Consider the following 17947-nt stretch of genomic DNA (forward strand, 5'->3'; position numbering starts at 1 on the left):
GCCCAGATGCAGGGCCCGGGATGCATCTCAACCATGGTTTGACCAAAGCCCTGGGCCTCTGCCAAGTTCTAGTCCAAGGAGAGTGCAGAGAGGAGTTGAGCAGGGCCTCAAGGTTCACAGGGAGAGCATGGGCATAGTGTGTCCCATGTGGCACTCTGCCTATGACTGGGGCCCTGTTTCTTTCTGGAACCCCTCTGGGTCCATTTCTGTGCACCATGGTGGAACCAGATCTATAGTCCTTCTCCTCGATTATGACAGTAGAGCTTCTCCTCAGGCTTGCCTGGGGAAGCGGGATCCACCTTCAAGGGACATCACTGCTTTATTGGCTACAGGAACAACCTCTGATTAATGCTGGAACTTAAATTTTAGGGTGGGGCCGGGTCTTCTTGGCCAGTAGCAAGTTATTGCTAACAATCAATTTGGAAACAAAACAGCTCAACCTCTAACTTTGAACATATTTAGCATGACCCTCATTTTACCTTTTTTTCTTTTTATTTCCCCCCTAAGAACTCTTGACTTTAATAAATAACTCTACATGAAGGGGATCTTAGAAAAGAAAGGAATCTGAATTTCTGATATCCAATAGTCTATTTTCTTTAGTATGTACTGAAGTTACTGAATGACAGAATGATTTCACAACTGTTCAAATCAGGCTAAAGAAAGGTGGGAAAAGATATTTCTGTCATTACAACAAGGCAATTAAGTCAACAAATAGGGCATTGATATAAATATATATATATATAAATATATATTAAATATAAACCAAAATTTAATAATTTCCAGAACTGTAAGCTAGTGCATCCTTTTATTTAAAAAAGACAAAAATCCTTTTAAAATAGATTTTTTTAATGGCTAAAGTGCAATAACCATACTACAAAAGAGTGAGACAGTCCTACTGAACTGAAAAGCGCATCACAAACCTCCTCAGCTTTTCAGCAATGAGTCTTCTCCAAACACCTACTGCTGCATGATTACTTCCTTTTATTGTCATTTTACCGTTTTTCAAGGTGAGATAATCCCCCAGTTCCTCAAGGAGCTTCTCAAATGCAGGCAGGTTTCTGCCCAAGTGCAGATTCCCTTCTGCAAAACCCAAGGGTATAGGAGGAAGCAGTCATGAGATCAGGTTGAGGCATCATATGGAGCACCTCAGACCCCGGGGCAGGTTTCAGGAGCCTGGAAACTGGGAGGTCCGTAGGATACAGTGATTAGCCCTACTGAGGTATCCACAGTCTCCTCCATGTAGCAAAGTTCAGCCACCAGCTTCATGGACATGAAGAGCCAATCATGAAACCAGGGAGGGGACCCAGAGGCCAGGAAACGGGCAGACCAGTGAAGCAGAAACTGAGACAAAGCTGACTCAGAGTTCCCAGATGAGAGGTACCAACCATCGACTTGCCTTCTGCCTGGGAGGAGAGTTGTAACTGTTCATACTTGCACTGCAGCTCACAACCATGCCATGCGCTTAGTATCTTCGGGCTCTTTGATTCCTTTCCCTACTCCCTCTGATAACTCAGAAAATATGACTGTGCAGGGCAGCCATCACTCCCACATCAGATGATGATTTGTTTCAGCACCAGTTTGAAAAAATGGAAATAGTTTGCTGGCTTTAATAATGCTCCAAAGAATGCATGACTACAGGAAGCTCTTTGTGGGTTTGAAATTTGGGGTTCTGAATATTTAGGCACAGTCCTTGACAATCCACAATACCCCTGGGACAATTTTTGGTGAGCCAATGCTTGAGTGAATCCAAAGTGAGGATGGATGGAGTGCCAGACCTGGGAGATCTCCCAGAGAGGGGTCCTGGACCACCAGTGGCATCATCCTCCAAAATGTCCTGCAGATGTTGGAATAACTGACTGACTGACGGACTGACTGACTGACTAAGGCTGAATGAAGAATAGTGGGATGGAGGATGGAGAATAACTGGCTGTGCTTGAAGGGGGGATTTAAACCAGAGAAGAAGGCAGAACATCCCTTCCTGGCAAGGCCATTGCCACAGCCATGTGTTGGCTGTCAGTCTGTCCTAGCCCGTGAGATCGGAGGTGAGGTGAGGAAGAATGTACTGGACAGTGAGGGAACTCAGTCACCTGAGAGGTTCTTTCAAACCCTGGGAATCTATGACATGACAGTTGAAGAGGGTCATCGAGAACCCACCCATGTTGACGTTTCTCTGAGCTTAGCCCCTGGGACTCCACTCTCTTCTCTTGCAGACCCTTGGACTGAGTACTCCTGCCATGCCCCTGCTGTGCTCCCTGTCTGTGTCCTATGCTCAGGCTCACACTCTGGCTTCAGTTCTGTTTATTGCATGGTCTGAAATTTGGTCTTTGTTCAAGACTCCTAGAAAAAGCTATCCCACTGTTTTGTAGGGATTTGCCTCTCAAGTTTAGTATCTATCTGAGGACCACTTTTCCCTCCCCCTGGGTATACCGTCCTGACACACTTTCTCGCAGTCAAAGACATGGTGTGACTAGATGCCCACAGACGGGAGGTTTCTCCAGAGCACTCTACAGAACATCAAATACATTCTGGAGACTTCAAGAAAATGTGTGGCTTCTATTTTTACCTTTGGGTAGTCAGGGGAGAGATACTCTAGCTCATAACTGTGGGATATGCATTGGCCTCAGGGATTCAGACCAGGGTAGGGAAACATAGAGGAAGTGGTCACCACCACCTCCTCCTTTGCTCGTGGAAGACATTTCCAATCGATCCCAGAACTCTTTCTCAACGAGCATGGATGTGGTCTCACGTCGCCGTTAGATTGGAGCTGACGATCGAGTGAATTTTTTGCTATCCTGGTTTTGTCCAGCCAGTTGTAATATGTGTTTTCAACAAAACTGAAGGATAATACAGAGTAAGGGGCAATGAGGCTTTTGTGGGACTTGCAGCAACACCCAGCAGGGACTGAGATAATCCAGCACATGGGGATCGCCCACTCCTGCCTTGGCTTGAAGCTAACTTGGATGTGAAAGGGGCTCTACCCCTCTATTCACCCTCTTGCCAGGTTTTCAGAAGATCCCTGCCAGACTGCCTGGCTCACCAAAGAATAGAGAGGGACTAATCATCTGGCCACACTTCTACTTCTTGGGGCTGCCTATACTTGAGTCTTTGTCCCTACCTCACGTCCCTAAAGGGATCTGTGCCCCTGATTAGGGTTCTGGTTGGGGGGTGCCGTAGGGAAGAGTCCTGGCTCTTGAGGGTCAGTGCTTTAATGAAAAGGGAAAATAGTTCTAACATTCTGGCAGCCAGGAAAATACCAGCCCTCCAATCTCCCCAAAGCAGCCTCCACATCTTAATCCACCCACAAAGGGCCCTCAGGCTCCGCCCCTTTGATGGGCCTGGGTATGAAAAGTGTCCATCAGGCAGCACTTGGGCTATAATGCCAGCTGTGTAATGATATGATTACTGGATTTCCCTTGACTCTGTCTAATCCCTAGAGAAATAAGAATAAATTGGGCGCAATTTAGTCAAGGACACACCACATGCTGTAATGAGGGTGTTGCTGATGCTCAGATGACCTTCATCATCCTCCCCGTGGGGAAAGAAGCAACGCCCAGAGACAGAAGCCCACTGGCCTCTGTGCTTATCCACAGGCCCCGTGCCCACTCGGAGCTCCTGCCCATCTATACAAATAGCGGGGTGCTCTACTGGGACAGAGGCACCTAGAGGAACATTTCTGGGAAGGATGCTTCTTTGTGGTACAACTGCTGGTAGATTGCCACCCCCAGAAACCATGAGAAGGAAGGAATAAGTAAGAAAATTACCAAATATGTGTATACGAACAAATATGTTCGTGCACAAGGAGTCTTGAGGCAAAAATATGTGTTCCTTACAATGAAATGTGATATAAAATTATAATAGAAATCCTGTGTTATAACCAAGTAAAAGAAACTATCCAAATAAAAAATTCCCTAAAGCCTGACCCTATACTGTTAGTCTGGATGGGAAAGGCTTAATGGGAATGTTTAAATCATGTCGAAATTATAAGCCTATAAGATAGGGTGAGTTGCAAGTGAGGGTTCTCCTATTTGTTTCTCTGTCGAACACCTTGAAGATAAATCTCTGTGATGTGACTCATGATAAGAAATATCTATTTGTTCTTCACCCTGAATCTGGGCCCAGAGCTCCTAAAATCCTTGGAATTTCCCAAGTGAAAAGAATGATGAAAGTGTCTTTTGTCATGTTAATGAGGCGACTTTTGGAAAGCATCTAGATCACTTAAGGATGGGAGGGGAGAGGCTTTGGGATTGAGTTCAATAGCGAAGGACCAGTTATTGAATCAGTTGTCCTTGTGTAATGAAACCTCCACAAAACCCAAAGGTCAGGGTTCAGAGAGCTTCTAGGTTAGTGAACACGTGGAAATGTGGAGCAAGCTGTACATTCAGAGAGCATGGACACTCCACATCCCTTCCGCACACATTCTTCTATGCATCTCCTCCATCTGCCTATTCCAGACTTATATCCTTTTCTAATAAACCAGTGATCCACTAAGTAAACTTTTCTCGGAGTTCTGTGAGCTGCTCCAGCTAATTCATTGAACCTGAGGACGGGTCTTGGGAACCTCTGATCTACAGCCGGTTGGTCCAAAGCACAGGGTCTCAGTTACTGAGTTCTGAAGTGGGGTAGAAGGGCCAGTCGGGCGGGACTGAGCACTTACCTGAGGGATCCGATGCTGTCTCCAGGTAGACAGTGTCAGAGCTGAGTTAAATGCAGGACACCCAGCTGGTGGCATTGGAAAACCCCACACGGGAGCTGCTCTCAGAATCAGTGCCTCCCAGCCCCTCTGTTCTTTGTTATCACGAGGAAAACAAAAGGAATTCGGTAGACTTGCATTCCTAAGAATCAGTAGCCTTCTTTTTCTTTCCCTTGGGGTTCAGGAGCCAACAGATGTTACCCGGAGGACTTCCTTACACACCTTTATACTTGGTTGGCCTCAGAGACAGAGAACAAGACACGGCATCTTTTGTAGATTTGCCACGAGTTCATAGATCTGATCTTCAAAACAAACCCCTTCCGGATGAGGACCTAAGAGAGCATCAGTGGCGGCTCGGCATCTCAGAGCTGGAGAAGCCCCTCTTCCCGAGAGGGCACATGGGCCCGGTGCCAACATCTCTCCATTGAAAACCACCTCTGCAGGACACTGGCAACAGGAAGTTTCCTCCTGCTTGTTTTGGTTTTCTGTGCTTGCACTATTGAAAATATAAGCTCTTTTGGCATTTAAAGCCTTTTGCAAGAATACACAGAATGGCGATTTTGATTAATAACAGTAAGAATAATTATGCAAGTGTCAGGGCCTGCAGGAGGAAGAAGCACTGTGTGTGAAGAGCCCCGGTCTGAGGACACACAGGGCAGCTCGACAACGAGCCATTCAGTGAGGCTGGAACCCAAAGTGCCCAGGAAGTGGGAGCGAGGTGAGGCCAGCGGGCACCTGGTCTGCCCTGCACAATAACAATGAGATGCATTTTAGGAAGCATCTAGCCCACATATCATTTCATTTAATCTCTCTAACATTGCTAGGAATTAGGTATCCTCATTCTCTTTTTGCAGATAAGAAGTGAAGCTCAGGAAGATGATAGTCTTATTTAAGATCCTATGATGAGCACGAGGGGGAACTTGGGATCTAAAGCAGATCTGTCTGGCTGGCTTCTCAGTCCATGAACTTTCATATATAGATACGCATGGGAAAATTAATGCATGCACTCGTGGTGGTTTTAAAGTATATCCGTGAATTCTTTGACACTCCTTCCTTTAAGAGGTAAAGCTTAGCTCTCTACCCCTTGAACGTGTGCAGGGCTTAGTGATGTTCTTCTATGGAATAGAATATGGCAGAGATGACAGTATGTTACCTCCAAGGCTTGGTCCTAAAAGACATTGCAGTTTTCTCAGATTACTCACTCTGGGGGAAGCCAGCAGCCATGTCATGAAGATATGTTGGCAACCTGTGGAAAGATCCATGTGCAAAGGAGCTGAGGCACGGGCCGTGTGAGTAAGCTTGGAGGTGGGTCATCTAGCCCCGTTTGAGCCTTCAGATGACTGTCCTGAGCCAACATCTTGACGGCAACCTTGATCCACAACATCCCTGCTCAGTCGCTCTAAGATTCCTGATGCACAGAAACTGTGAGATAATAAATGTGTTAAGAAATTCAGTTTGGGGGCAGTTGGTACAGAGTGATAGAAAACTAATACAGCATGATTTACAAACACAGGAAATATAGATGCATAGGAAGTAAGAAATGTAGCCTCCCTTCCTTTGTCTTCGCCTGCATCCTCCACACAGACAGCCAGCTAGTGGTCTGGAATATACCCTTCCAGTGCATTTTGCCTCCAGTAAAGGGCTTATGAACTAAATAAGGCTGTGGGCCTTATTTAGTGGATTGAGTCCTTCTCACATCTGGTCACTATGACCTCTGCTTCCATAGTCACATCTCCTCAAGCTCTGATCCTCCTGCCTCCCTTAGGAGGATTCCTGTAGGCACATTGGCCTTCAGCTGCATCATCCAGGATAATCTCCCTAACCTGAGGTCTTTAACTTCATCACATCTGCCTTCGGCCATATGGGGTGACTTAGCCTCTCGAGTACCTGAGAGAGAGGAGAGATCATGAGTAGGCTTGCACTGTAGAAAGATCACCCAGTATTTGCAGAAGCAGAGAGTAAAGTGGGTAAGACAGGAGGCAGCCTCTGTGCCAGAGAAGGGGAATGAGAGGTGGGGAACGGATGGGAAGATGCGGGACCACAAAGGCAAAGTCTAGAAATGCTCAGAGGTAGAACTCACAAGACCTACCCCCTTCCTCCAACCTCTTCACACACCAAGGTCAGGCATAGGGAGTGTTCAGGAATCATTTGCTCATTTGAATGAGTCTGACTTCAGTGAAGATGGACACTAATCCACGTAACCACTGAATTTTAGAGATGTGCAGACCAGAGAAGTTAGAGGAGAGCCCCAAGGTCTACAGAAGAATCATGCAGACGTCAGCCCTGACGCCCACACCACTGTTCCGGATGCACAGAGCTAACGATAGGCATTCATCAGCACTCAGTGTCTGCCAGGTTCTGTGCTAAGAGCCCCACGGACATTGCACATTTTCTCAACATTCCTGTATAATAAATACCTTCATGATCTTCATTTTACAAACGAGAACAGGGGTCTGCAAACTGTGGGCCAAATCTGGCGGCTGCCTGTTCGGCCGGGGCAGTAGCTGCTATCGAGACCCGACGGCCAAAAATCTTTGCTCTCTGGTCCTTACCAAGAGAAGCGTGTTGACCGCTGATGCAGACCCCACATCGGGAAGTGGAGCAGCATTTGCTCGGAGCCAGCGAGCAGAGTGGTGCAGCCGATTGCAACTGGGGTTGGGTCTGACTTTAGAGTCCTTTAGAGTCTAGTGCTGCTGAATGCGCTCAGGAGGGGGGACCGCCCGGTCCACGTCTTAGAGCAGCACAGAGCAGCTCAGAGAAGCTGCAATTTGAGGTCGGTAGAGGCTCCCGGAGTGTCTGAAGAAGGCCAGGGAGGGTGGGGGTGCACACGTATGTCGCGGCAGCCTGGCAGGGGGGCCTTGGGAGACTCCGTGTGCTTGTGCTCTGCATACCTGCCTGCAGTGGAGAGGTGGGCTCTGCGTCTCCAACTGGAGCGGACCCCCTGGGAAGGGAATGCATCTGAGCTGCTGGCTGTGCTCGGAGAAGCCGTCCTCGTCCTCGGCAGACCCGGCTGCCCAGACACCAGCACAGACGATCTCCTGTGCTTTTGGTGCTCCCGTTTGCACTCTCTTTCCTTAGGCAATTTCCGTTGCTATGTCTAAACTCTCACTCTCTTGGTGCATGGGTTTTTTAAAGCCTGCCTTTGATGGGGTTCAGGCTGGCTGGCCCAAGCCCAGAGGTGGACCAAAGGGAGCACAGTAGAGAGGAACAGAGTACAAGGAGAAGATGCAGCCATGCTCGCCCTGCACATGTTGAGCAAAAAACTGAGGCAGGTAGGAGACAAGACCCATGCTGGCCCTCTACCAAGAGGCCAGAGCCATGAAAGATCCGGTAGTAGATACCAGTTTGGAGTGGGGGGCTGCCAGCAAGAGCAGCTTTGTCTAGACACCCTGGATCTGCCCTCTGTGCCCCATGCGCTACTCTGTCCTCATATAGCTTGGTCTGTCTATTGCATGGACCACTAGGCAACAGGGCATTGGCATAGATACTAGAAAAGAGCATTGTCAGTCTGGGTCTGCTCAGGCAAGGGGGCTATCCTGGCCCTTGCCCCGCCAAGCAGAGCGGTGGGTGCCTGGCGTGTGTGCCTGTGAATGTCAGTCTCACAGCCTCCCCTCCCACCTTTAGATTCTTCTGCCTCTGAGCTGAAAGGGTCTGGTCTCCAGGAGTTCCAGTGCATCATCCTGGGGCAGGGGAGCTGGTCCTCTAACAATTCAGTCAAGACTTAGTACTTCAGCGGGCATGGCAGGATGTGATTCAGGGGGGTGGGGAGGCACGGGAACTCCGTTCATCCAACATTTATGAAGCTCCCACACTGTGCCCAATCTAGTGGTAGGGGATAGAAATGCAAGATGAGCTAGATATGGACTCTGCCCCAAGGAGCTTACGTTCTAGTAAGACCTATACACAGGACAAGGAGATCCAGATTGGCATGATATGATAGAATAATGCCTCCTCCTAAAGACGTCCATGTCTTAATCCTCCCCCCACCCCCGTGGCTAAGTCACCCCATATGGCCGAAGGCAGATGTGATGAAGTTAAAGACCTCGGGTTAGGGAGATTATCCTGGATGATGCAGCTGAAGGCCAATGTGCCTACAGGAATCCTCCTAAGGGAGGCAGGAGGGTCAGAGCCTGAGGAGATGTGACTATGGAAGCAGAGGTCATAGTGACCAGATGTGAGAAGGACTCAGTCCACCATGCTGGCTTTGCAGGTGGAGGAGGGCACACGAGTCAAGGGACGCAGGCAGCTTCTAGAACTAAAAAGGAGGGGTATGTATTCTCCCCTAGAGCCTCTGGAAAAGAATGCAATCCTGTGGACACCTTGGTTCTAGCCCAGGGAGACTCGTGTGGACTTCTGGTTGCCAGAACTGCAAAATAATAAAGAAATAAAATATAGTAATTTGTTAGAGCAGCAATAGAACACTAATACGGATCTCAGGCGGGCACGGCAGTGTGCCTGGGGGCGTGGGAGCATGGAGGGGCAACGTCAGCTCAGGTTCCGGGGCATCTTCCTGGAAAAGCTGCCCACGTTGAGTTTTGAAGGGTGAATAGGAGTTGGAGAGGCCCAGAGAGAGGCCATTCCAAGCAGACAGAAGAAAGGAGTAGGAGCGCCATGAGGTAAATGAGGGGACCTGGCCCCCCAATTCTGTGTCAATAAAGCAGGAGGGTGAAGGAAGGAGAAAGGCTGAAGCTGAGGAAGCATGTGGGGAGCCTGTCTACGCAGGCCTTTTAGGAAGCACAGGTGAGGAAGTTGGTCACATTAACAGGGATTATGTTTGCCTTTCAAAGGCACACATCAGAAATACATGCTTTAATTATATCTGCCAACAACTGGCTTAATTATCATCGCTGGCTCTCAACTAGGTATTGAACCCATCACGTCATTCAAAGAAAAAGAAAACCTCCTGTCTGTCCAGTCAACCCATGAACCATACATATCAAATTTCATTTTGACTTTTTAAAATAGGGAAGTGAGGGGCGCCTGGGTGGCTCAGTCGTTGAGCGTCTGCCTTCGGCTCAGGTCATGATCCCAGGATCCTGGGATCGAGCCCCGCATCGGGCTCCCTGCTCCACGGGAAGCCTGCTTCTCCCTCTCCCACTCCCCCTGCTTGTGTTCCCTCTCTCACTGTATCTCTCTCTGTCAAATAAATAAAATCTTTTAAAAAATAAATAAATAATAAAATAGGGAAGTGGATGGAATCAAGCCATCGTGTTATCTTGTAAGCATGGCCCCAATTTTCTGGACCATATCGGAGAAACCCCAAATCCTGGGAAAGCCCGGATAAGAGCCCCCCACCCGTCCGAGGAGCCGCTTGCTAATTTTGTAAGGACAGGATGATTCTTATAAAACACAGAGCAGTCACACCTGTCTTGGATACAGCAGAGGCTCTGACCTGACCCCACCTCTGCCATGTACGGCCAGGGGGGCTTCGGGCAAGCCACGTAACCGTCTGACCTCAGTTTCCCCATCTAAAGAGTCAGGTTGATAAACACCAAGGTCGTTGCACTCTGAATGTTAAATAAAATAACAAATGTAAATAAAGAGTGCCCCCCGTAGCCTGAACACTCCGTGCTCTGCTCCTCGAGGTGTAGTTGACGGGAAAATAAGCCCCGTTGTCAGCCCCAGGCATCGCGAACACCACAGTGGGCTGGGCCGAAGCAGATGCCGAGGGACCCCGGTGTCGCGACCCGCTGGGACTGCCGGGCTCCTTCCAAACGGAGAGACCCACCTCGTCTGCATCTGTGCAGCAGGCAGGGCTGAGCTAAGACATGATGAGCAAGTAAATTCCCAAACAAACCCAGATTCCCATGGAAGAGAATTGAAAAAGGTCAGGGGGTTTGGGCTTCTTCAGCTGCTGTTCCCGCCCTGGGCTGTGCCCGGGATGCTTTTCCCGTGCACTCGGCTCCTTTTGACCCTCTCCCGGCGTCCTTGGCAGGCCTGCTTCGCTGGGCTTAAGTGTGATCTTCCCTGACGCCAGGGTCATTTAAGATGTCACCGTGGAGATTGCCAGACCTCCCCAGAGCTGACTCTTTCTGTTCTCATTTCCAGGCCATTAGCATCCACCCTGGACACACGCACATTCACAAGAACTCCCCTCCTTTAGGTTTTTTTAGAATATATTTAGCAGATCTATTTTATTTCACGGGTGAGCATTGCCGAGCAGAGCTGTCTCCATGATGCCAGAAGGGTAAGAACGATTCAAACTGGTTACTTAGTTTGCTGACTCCCCTGTCGGCTGCCCCTGACTCCCAGTTACAGTCTAAGGTCATGGAGGCCATCTGCAAATTCCTGGACGCAGAGGAACATCAGGCCCGCCGCTTCGATAACCGTTGCCTCTGCCCCCCCTCCCGGTCTGCGGACTGTTTTTACTTTCTATTTACATCTGTGCAGCTTTACGCTTACTAAAACCCACGGCTGGTCTAGCTGACCCCTCTAATGAACATCCTGTTTCTCTTTTCCCACTCACTGCAAAGCTTCATGTTCTTATTTTCACGAGACCATCATTTTTTAGAGAGTCTGGACTGTGCACCAGGCAGAGTGCTAGGTGTGGGAGTGCGCAGTGACGGAAACAAAGCTCCTGCCCTGGGGATGCTCGCGGCCAGGTAGGGGAGACAGGCCACTGGTAAGCAGGTGATGAGGTACTATGGTGGGTGTCACACACAGGCAAAGAACCCATAGTTCTATGGGGTAAGAGGCATCATGGAAGGCTTCCCAGAGGAGGTGATAGTCCGTTTCATCTTGACCGTGTGGACTCGGAAGCTCCTGTGAAATGCCCAGGTATAGATGTCCAAGGGGCAGGTCCGCGTAGCTGGAAGTCCAGGCACGGGATCTGAGTGGAGCGCTCCCCTGGCGTGTTGTCAACCCCCTGAAATCCACAGATGGAGCTCTCCCTCTGTCACCATGTCTCTCTCCATAGTCGTGCGTGATCTCCTTTCTTTTGAATCCCCTTTGAAGCCTTTCTCCGTATACGTCCCCTTGGCCATCTGAAGCTTCTGACATTTCCCCTGCCCGGTCCCTGTGTCCTAACCTCCTCCCTGGTCAGCAGCTCTGGTGCAGCCCTCCTGGTGGTTCCCCTCCTCTGTCTCCAACCACCTCGTCTCTGCACTTCGCTTACTCCGTTCCCCCTTCCCTCTGGCCCATTGATCAATAAAATAGACAAAGGTCCATTAAGCTTTTACATGTGAGAAACTTGGGCTGGAGTGGGACAAAGGTCCGGGTGGTGGGACGGGGAGAATCAGGGCAGTGCAAACATGGCTAAGGCCTGGCCAGGAACTAAGGAGCTTGCCATTTACTGGCCAGGTGAGATGAGCACGAGTGAGAAGGAAGCAAGGAACCGAAGGCAATGTGGAAAACATGAAAAGAGAGGGTCATGTGTAGAGTACAAGGGGCTTCCGAACAGGGAGAGGCCTTTTCTGGTAGTGAGGGGACAGGAAGACTTCTTTCAGGAGAAGACTTTCATCTCTGGGGATAGTGGGCATCACACTTCCTTTATGTCCCTTGTGGGCCTCTGTTATTACACTTGTCACTGGGGGCTGCCCTCTGTTTATGTCTGCCTGCCTCCCTAGACCGTAAGTGCTAAGAGGTCAGAAATCACTTTCTGCTTACCGCTGTGCACCTGTTTCCTGGCACACCCAGGTACCTGGTGGATGCACAGTAAACGCAGGTGCAGGTGAACCATTCTCAGTAATCTCTGCAGCATCACTTGGTGTCTAGCATTCTGCTCTTTTCTCCCTTACGCTCTCCATTAGGAAATGCACCTGTTGCTGGCAACAGGTCTCGGTTCTGGGTGTGTGAGGTTTAGCCCACATTCCTTGTTGCACATCGCAGACAGCCTGCCTAGCGTGTGCACTGGCCCATGTCTCAAGCCAGCCATGTGATCTCTCACCAGTAGGGACCTGTGTTGGTGTTATCCCTTCACCTGCCCAAAACACAGATTTAGAAGAGGGTTGTGTGCTGGTAGTTTATATTGGGAAGTCAACCAGGTAGAGGAGTGTGGATCTGGGAAGAGTAGATAGGGAAAGAGGAAAAGCCAACACACGATATCCTCTGCCCTGTGATATCAAGCTGGCCCACCCCAGTGGGACATGGTGCAGAAAGAGTAGAGCATCTCAGACTTGTCCACCCACAGGATGAAATGGAGAAGCACGCACCACCAGTGCCCATCTCCCCGTGCTTGAGGGTTGGTCCACACGATGTCGGCCCTCCTAAACTTCAGAGGTGCCATGCAGGATTGCCAGCCAGGTTTCCAGAGGCATCCCCCATGAGAAGTAGGAGATGAGAGGCTTACTCTCAAGATGAGCCGCTGTCAGCACGCTGACCGAAGTCTGCCTGCAGCTCTTCACCAGAGCCAAGGCTGGGGTCAGGGGTAGGGCCACCATGACGGTAGAGCAGGGCCTAGGTGGTGTCTGATGCAGACACATGTCCACCTGCAGTACTGTCGTCCTCTTAGGCAGCCTGGTTCGTTCACGGAGATGTCTGTAGCTCTTCTTCATTGCTAACCCCCTCTCTCACTCCTCCCAGTGAAGCTTCCTTCCCTCAAGGGCATCCCCCCTTTCTCACCCTCCTTGTAGTAACTGTAAGTCTAGATACTCAACTCCGCCCATCTGGATTAGCTTAGCCACCTCTCAAGGGACTTGACCACCTTATTTATTCCCTTCCTCATCCATCTTCACGTTGCTGCCATATTGATACCCCAAGTTACTTTCACCATATCACTCCATGATCAAAACCATGGCTGCCTACACCCACAAACTTGGAACAATATGTCAAGCACCTTTGGAAGGGTTTGGAGTGTCCGCAAGCCCGGACGAGGTCTCACCAGAAACCAACCCTGTCAGCACCCTGACCTGGGACTTCCAGCCTCCGGAACTAGGAGAACAGTAACTTCTGTTGTTTAAGTGGCCCTGCCCTCGGTATCTTGCTGTGGCTGCCTGAGCACGCTAACTAATCAAACAACAGAGTGAGGTGATGGAGAAGAGTTGGGAGAGGAGAGGACTTGGCTTTAGCCAGCTGGGGAGGAGGGCTCTCTTGGAGAGGCGTGGCATGCAGGGTCCCACAAGGAAACAGGAAACAGATGGTACACCCCAATGAAGATAATCAGGCTGCTATGATTCCTTTCTTTTTTTTTTTTTTAAAGAAGGGACTATTCATGTTGACAAGGGAGGTTCAGGGAAAACATGGAGCCTCATTCTGGATCTGCCTAGATGTCCATGTCCCTTACCCATGACTCCCTTTCCCATCGCCCTTACTTTAGCTCTACCTGGTTGACTGAGCTTCTCATTGGTACTCCTTACCGTCCAGATAACCAGTGCCTAGACCAGGACCTCCCCCATGTCTGCCTTGAGACCACAGAAGAGGATTCTGGAAAGCTGGCTCAGCACACAACTTCTTAATTTGCATATTCATGGCGCTAATTTCTTTTTCTCTCTGCATGCTCCCTGGGTGGTAAGAAGAAGCCAGATTACTCCATAATCTTTATAATCATTATTGTTGCCATAGTGACTAAGTGCCACAGCCACTTGATCTCCTAGTGCTTGCCTTCCACCTGCACTCCATCCCATGCTACCACTGATGATAATATGATGATAATATGATCATCGCGAGGCCTCCACGTGCCATGCATTAATCATGTTGCCAGCAGGGAGGTTTCTCCTGTGGTCATTGAATAGATAAGCAACCCTGTCCCAGAATCTATTATGAGGGTCGGAGGGTTGTTTCTGGGTGCAGCTCTGGTATTAGAAAGCATCCCAACAAGAAACAGAGGGCACACTCAAATGAGGATAACTCAAAGAGGGCTTTAAGAATATTGGTCCCCTGCAAGTTTGGGAAGGGTTTATGAGGCTCATAAGGAATGATGTAACAGCTCAGGGGAAAGGAGGGGGCTGGTGAACAGAACACAAGGGGAAAGTCCTGCAGAGGAAGCTTCCTGGATGAAGCAGTGTGACTTCAGTCAAGTGACGGCGTGCCAGGGTGGGGACAGGTGCCTGATTGTGCTCCTCCCTCTGCCTCCTGCAGTGCTCCTCCTACCCATGCTCCTCAGCAAAAGCCAGAGGGCACAGGAGCCCATGCTTGCATCCTATATCTTCTGTATTTTCTGGGGTTTTTACATCTTAAGGCTTTGCAGACCCAGGAGCAGACTGCCTCTTTCAGGGTTAGCGAATTCCTAGAGGCAGTGCAGGACTCACCTGGGAGCACACCTTTCCTATGCAAATCAACCAGTCCTTAGTCCAGCCCCACAATCACCTCCTTTGTCCAACTGTCACGCCAAGTCAGTCCTCTCGCTGCCCTAAATCACCCCTATAGCCCAGAGCCTGCCAAAATTATCCAAACGATTCAATCCTAAACCACTCAGCTGGTCTGCCCTCCCTCCCCCATTCCTTCCTTTAAAAACCACATCCAAGTTCTGTCCCCTGCTTGCCACCCACTCCCTGGACCTCCTGGACAATCCCGACACTTCCCCGTGTGACCCTGCATGACTCTTGTGCCCCTTGTCTAGGGAACTGTGAGTAATACGCCGCTCCCTCAAGGCAGTTGTCTCTGTGTCTGTCGTTTCACCAGACCTGATCAATTAAATCCTGGATATGGTTTCAAACACAGCCACGCAGGCATAGGGAACAGGGGACACGGTAGAGAGTTGACTGAAGGTACCCTTGACAGTCACAGCACAGGTAACTTTGAGTGGTTCTCTGAAATACAAAGGTTGCCAGCCTTGCAGAGATCTGAGTCAAGAGCATTCCCGGCGTGGGGAATAGCCATTCATTGCAAAGGTCCAGCTTTGGAAGGAGACCAGCCCTCAGGGCATGCTGTAGCTTCCAAGATGGCGCTCCCACGTCCTGAGAGCGCTCCTCCCTCACCTGTCCTCTCCTTCTTTCTCGGCAGCAATCATCCAATCCAGCAGGCACGAGACCTACTGAATCCCCATGCCTTCTGCCCACCTTACCCACTGGGTTCTGTTGCATATTTGCTGAATGCATCCAGGGCTGGGCTTTTGACATAGATTATCTTGTTCAAGCCTGAAGCAAACCGAAGAGGAAGGACTTATATCTCCGTTTTCAGATGGTCGATGGGGATCCCTCTGAATAGGTGCTGGGATCCCAACCCACTGACCTGCATTATTTAATGATGGCTCCAGGGCCGTGTGGCTCTGAATGTGTGAAACGAAAACAGTATGGCTATCATAGACAGAATTGTTTCTGAATCCAGTTTCTGAACACAGAGAAGGACTGTTCCTGACTCTTGATTAAAGAGCGGATGCTCTCCAGACAGCAGCCCCCTCAACTCCCTGGGGGATCCCCCTCAACCTACCCCAGGTCGCAGAGCTCAGTGGGATGGAGGGAATGTCTCTTGGACAACTGCCTCCTTTAAGCCTTGGGTTTCTGTGGTAGATCACAAGGGAACCGGCACCAGGACAATTCTGTCCCTCTCTACTGCCATTGGTGTCTTGGCATTTTGATGGGCTCTTGATCCACTTACACACACCTTAGAACACTCGAAAGCCCCAGGTGCCACACTGCAGGGTGTCCCAACTCTGCGGAAGGTCAGGATTTTCCCTGCAAAGTTCTGTAGGACAGTCACTTCGGTGTGAACACAGCACTGTGCGCCCCGCTGTTCCAGGTCCACCACCCCCGGCTAAAACACAAAAGTGCTTTCTAGCTTTGGTTTTTCCTACAAAAAAGGGGGATACTTACCTGAAGGATGAAGACCTCATTTATCTTAATCAGTAGGACCTTGCCTCCTCCTTTCCTCCATTTTTTAAACGATCCTTGGGAATCATGGTGCAAAGACAGGATCACTCTGAATCTGTCACGTCTGAACAAACACAAGCCTCCCCAGATCCACTTTTCTTATCTCCAGCAGGAATAAATCCACTTGTTATTAATCCCACAGCAGTGGGGTGTGTGAGCACATCCTCTGTGGATATCAAGAAAATTGATGTGACTCTAATATACCCAATCCCCCGCATCTTGCCTGCTTCCCTGTGTCTCGCCTCAGATCGGCATTTCATCCACCAGTCCAAACATAAACGATGCGGCGGAAAGTGCATACATAAAGGCCTCTTGCCAGGCTGATTTCTGAGCCCATCCTAACAGGTGTCGCTGAGCTGATGCATGTTAATCACGACGTCTGCTCTGCTCCCTGCCGCTAACCCGCATTGCGGGCCCCCCCACCCCAGGGGTGGGGGGGGAATAGTCAGCCGAAGTCTCTGCTTGGCTTTCAGTCCCCTGATTGCCCTCCGACTAATTTGTGGTCCCAAAGAGAAGGCCTCTGAGCCAGTGTTGTTTCTCGTCTCTTCTCTCTACTTCTGTAGGACTTCGCAGACTTCAGGGGTCAAGCTGCTCCCCAGGCTGGTTTTCCTCTTCTATGGGCTGGATGCCCACTTGGCAAGCTCTGCAGGAGTATCCTACGTCTTGTGGAGAATGCTTGTCTGCGGGATGAAAACCTGGCCTAATATTTGAAAAAGAAAAATCCGGAAAGCCTCAGCACTTAAGGAGGACATTGGGAATTGTGGGCCATGCAGACATCTCAGACCCATCTGTTGGCCTGGAACCTCACGCATTCATAATAAGAAAATGTGTCAGTTCCCTGGACAAGAGCCACGGCCAATTACATGCTGAGTTGGCAGTTAAGCACCCTGGGGAACAGAGCCAATATTTACTAGAAATGAAGCTGTTCTCCCTTCCACCTTGGTAGAGGGGAGGCTGATCTACACAGGGCCAGTCCTTTTTCTGGACAGGGGGCTGTGGGGCCGAGGGGGGATGAGGCCTGTCCCTCAGATCTCAGTAGCTAGGGGCTTTGTCCTGGAGCTTGGCAAGGGCTAGTATATTCTCCAAATTAACCCAACACAAGAAAGAAGCTACCAGATGCAGCCAATAAAAATACAGGATGCCAGTTAAAATGGAATTTTGGATAAACCCAGTAATTGTGTAGTGTACGTATGTCCCAAGTGTCTGGAATTCACATTTTACTGGGTTCATGTGGTCATGAGGGGGCAAGGACCAGACCCAAACGCCCAAGTTCAGGGGCAGTAAAATGGGGTAAGGAGCAGAAATGGAATGGGAATTGGATCCAAGTGGGAATACGTCTGCAAGAACAGAGCTGAGGCCCGGACAGGCTGTCTGGAATGACAGGCCACTGAGGCAGGCTCCTGTGTGTTTGACATGGGCTTTGCTCTCTTCCTCCCTCCCTCCCTCCCACCCTCCCTCCCTCCCTCCCTTCCTTCCTTCCTTCCTTCCTTCCTTCCTTCCTTCCTTCCTTCCT

General features: G+C 49.8%; 1 long non-coding RNA gene across 1 annotated transcript; it reads right to left on the reverse strand.

Annotated features, from left to right (window-relative positions):
• Nucleotides 1-828: 828 nt before the first annotated feature.
• On the reverse strand, nucleotides 829-17001 carry LOC118011910. Its single transcript, XR_004679563.1, has 2 exons — nucleotides 16378-17001; nucleotides 829-6112 (listed from the first exon to the last, which is right to left on the reverse strand). It is a non-coding gene; the product is annotated as an uncharacterized LOC118011910 (long non-coding RNA).
• Between the last annotated feature and the right edge of the window lie 946 nt (nucleotides 17002-17947).

Source organism: Mirounga leonina, unplaced genomic scaffold (genome assembly GCF_011800145.1).
Source record: "Mirounga leonina isolate KUSES-001 unplaced genomic scaffold, KU_Mleo_1.0 Mir_151, whole genome shotgun sequence".
In the NCBI taxonomy this organism is placed as follows: domain Eukaryota; kingdom Metazoa; phylum Chordata; class Mammalia; order Carnivora; family Phocidae; genus Mirounga; species Mirounga leonina.